Below are 4,189 nucleotides of genomic sequence, written 5' to 3'. Positions count from 1 at the left end.
TTGGAGGTGATTTATTGGTATCCTTCTAGGCTTAGTAGTTTAAACAAATTGCATCTATGAAGGATTGTGTACCCTTGAATTGCTTCCCTTGTAGATAATTTCCGCCACTTAGATGAGGAAAGTGGCTATTCTTTTTGTAGATGCATCCATTATGTGATTTTATGTGCTTAATGTTTGGATGTGTCGCCATTTTGGCAAGACCCACCTTGCCTTGCAAGAAGGCATCCTACCTCATGGTTGTCTTGTTGTGAGTTGAAGGGGCGGAGTGAGACCCGCTAATTGTCTCATATCGGCTATTATTATTAGGATAGGTTAGTTTTGATCCTAGTCTTTGTCACCTCTTTACTCGGGACGAGCAAAGGTTCGGTTTGGGGATATTTGATGTGACCATAATTGGCGCATATTTAGCCCCCGAATTACCATTGTTTCCATGCTTTTTAGTGCCTATTTGGGTCATTTCTTATCTTTAGTTCTTTGTTTTGCATATTCTTTGAGATTTTGATCCCTTGGTAGGAAAGGAGTGAGAATCTTGCATTTTCCTGGCAAAACAAGGCTAAATTGATTGTATTCAATGACCAAGCATCAAGAAGAGACAAGACTAGAAGGCCTTTGTACATATCATAGTAGAAGAGCAATGTTGAGAAAGGATCCTTGCGTCCCCAAGGAAATCCCCAAGGAATTTATGAAGAAAAGGGAAGAAAAGAACAAGAATTGACGCTGACCAACAATCCGAACGGATTGCAGACAATCCGTCCGTCCAGCCTCAACAATCCGAGCGTCCCCCCCTTGGAATCCGCTCGGATTCCCCCAGCACAATCCGAGCGTCCCTCTCCTGAATCCGCTCGGATTGCCCAGCCCAATTCCGGCCGTCCCGACTCTAATCCGCACGGATTTCAGTACAGCACGGATTTCATTCTTCAAGCTACGAAAAGAGAAGCCCTTCTCTCAGAAAATACCGGGTCCTCCTTGCTCAACTTAAAAAGTGTAATTACTAGTTTAGCCCTTAGTTAACCCTAATGCATCCTCCCTAATTTTCACTATAAATACCCCATTAGGCTAATTAGAGGAGCATGTTCTTCTTATCAATAATTAGTATAGTTAATATCAATCAAATCTCTCTTCAATATTGTAATCAAGTATTAATCAAGTTTTAATCCAAGTTTTAGTTCTTTAATCTCTCTCTTGTTCTTCCTTTATTTTGGGTAATTGAAGATTATTTGGGTTATTATTGGGAGATTGACAACCTCTCAATCTAGGATTCAAGTACTTCTATTATTCTTGCTTTATTATTGGAATCATTAGTAGGTATAATCTCTTAATCCCTTTTTAATTATTGTTAATTACTTTCATTTATTCATCATGTTTCATTATGTTAGTATGATTGACAACCTTTCTTGCATGATCAACATGATAATGAGTGAGTAGTCTCTTAGCTAGGGTTTAATGGGTGATTAGGGGAAACCAACATGGGGATGATTCATGCTTAAATCAATATGCTTTCATATCTTATTTGCTTGCTTGTTTTGATCTTAATACATGCACATGTTATATTTGATGAAATGCTAAGCCTATGAATCCTTGCATTTACTATCATCTTCTATCCTTTCAACTTGACTTGTAAGATATAACCCAACTCGAGTCTTGTTAGACCATGCATGTGTTGAGTAGGAAAGATTAAGTCGACTTGTAGGTGTTGTACAATCTAATCGATTCGGCTCCGGGACCCAAACTTTCCTAGGATTGTAAAATATAGCCCAACTCAATCCATCACAACAATAATTGCTTGCTTATAATTTGAGAACATGTTTGTATGATCATATCCCATGATTTCCCTATGAACCCATGACACCCTAGTGCTTTTAATCAATTGTTTACACCCCTTTTTATTCATCTTGCTTGTTTATTTTCATTGTTATTCTAGTTTAGTAACCTTCTACATCAACCCAATTTGTGACACCCCTAGACACTACTAGTTACAATAGAATTCTCATTTCAATACCCGTCCCTTGGGATCCGACCTTTACTTGCCTCTTTACTAATTGTAGAGTTGTTTGTGAAGTATAAATTGTGTTTTGTATCGACCATTGACCAACGACCACATATACTTAATTGTGAACACGAAATGGCTATCCCCACACTAAGCTAAAGCACTACACATCAATTAAATCATTAGTCCCTCCCTCACTTCTCTCAAAAATGATAATTATCTTGATCAAAGCATAAAAATCAAACAATGACAAAAAATGCAATGTAAGAATTAAAATGCGAGTTAGGGAGTTAGATATATTTACAAATGGTGGTTTAGGGAGGACTCCACTAAACTCTCATCCTTAGTGAGATGTCATGGGAGCATGTCCAAGGTGTTATTGATGTTGCTCAACACCTTGAAAAAGTAGTCAAAAGCTTGTTCATTATCATGTTAAAAATCTTCAATAGACCTTTGCCCTTGTTGTCGGTCTTTATCGATAACATTACCAATATTGGGATTGAAAATCCCTTCAAACTCATCGTCCCAAAGACCACAAACTTCATCTACTTGATCACTAAAGATCTCTTGAGTTGATAGAGACAACTCTCCCACTTTCTTGTCTTGGCCAATGAGGCCATCCTCTTCATTGCTTGACTTTGGTGAACTTTTCAAGCTCTCTTTGTTACAATTCGCTTGCTCTTTGAATGGAGCATCTTCAATTTTCTTCTTCCATTGGAATTCTGACTTCTTCCTATCATCCTTCCGGCTATAATGATCAACCATAAAACATGGTTCATGCAAACGGGAGCTCTCATGGTCTTGTCAAGATTGAAAGTTATGCTCTCATCTCCCACTTCTAGAGTGAGCTCTCCATGCTTCACATCAATCACCGCACCCGCGGTGTATAAGAAAGGTCTTCCTAGAATGATTGGAATGTTGGAATCTTCTTCTATGTCTACAATGACAAAGTCCATCGGGATAAAAAATTTCCCAACTCTTACGGGAACATCTTCCCATATCCCTAATGGTGTCTTCGTCGATCTATCGGCCATTTGGAGTGTGATATTGGTGTATTTAAGCTCTCCCATCCCTAACTTTTTACTCACCGAGTACGGCATAACATTCACTCTAGCCCCTAGATCACATAAGGCTTTGTTGATCGTGGTGTCGCCAATGGTACACGGTATTGAGAAGCTTCTCGGATCTTTGAGTTTTGGGGGTGAACTCCCTTGAAGTATTGCACTACTCACCTTAGTGAAGGCGATAGTCTCAAGCTTCCGGATCGACTTCTTCTTTGTGAGGATGTCTTTCATATATTTTGCATAGGCCGGCACGTGATTGATTAATTCCGTGAAAGGAATTGAGACTTCCAAATTCTTCACAATTTCTATAAATTTTCCAAGTTGGTCATCAAATTTGGGCTTGGCTTGACGACTTGGAAAAGGAAGTCTAATCACAATGAGCTCCTTCTCCTTGACCTTGTCTTCATTTTTCTTTGAGATTTCTTCTTTTGATGGTTCTCCATCCTTGGAGTTTTGCACAATTTCTTCTTTGTCACTAGCTTACACAACTTCATCCTCAACTTGCTTTTTCGGTGCTTCATACCTTGTACCACTCCTCAAGTGAATGACACTAACCGTTTCATGTCTTGGGGGATTACTTTGAGGTGGTAATTGCCCCTTTTGTGTTTGTGAGCTTGAAGATGCTAGTTGAGTCATTTGGGTTTACAACATTTTGGTGTGAGCTAGGATGTTGTTGATGGTGATTTCCTTTGCTTGACTATCTTTTTGCATTTGAGTGAAAAACTCTTGTTGATTCTTTTGCATTTAGAGGACCGCTTTTTGAACATCAAAACCTTGGTCATTTTGTTGATTATATGGAGTTTGATTTTGGTAACCTTGGTTTTGGTTGTAAAAGGGTCTTTGATTTTGGTTTCTCATGGGAGGTGGGGTGTATGTTGGTTGAGGGTTTTGAACATTTTGGCTTTTGTATGAGAGATTTGGATGGAATTTGGTGTTTTCATTGTAATTGTTTGAATAAGGGGTACCACTCTTGTATGCTTGGAAAGCATTCACTTGTTCATTTGTTCCCCTACATTCTCTTTGGTCATGTCCCAAAGTTCCACAATTCTCACATATCTCACTTGGGATTGATGAAGATGCCGTCATGGCCATAACATGATGCTTTGGTGATTTTGAGGCTTCTTCAAGTCTAGCCATA

Source organism: Silene latifolia, chromosome X (assembly GCF_048544455.1).
Source record: "Silene latifolia isolate original U9 population chromosome X, ASM4854445v1, whole genome shotgun sequence".
Lineage (NCBI taxonomy): Eukaryota > Viridiplantae > Streptophyta > Magnoliopsida > Caryophyllales > Caryophyllaceae > Silene > Silene latifolia.
The sequence above is the reverse complement of the archived record's forward strand: the minus strand, read 5'-3'. Positions refer to the sequence as shown.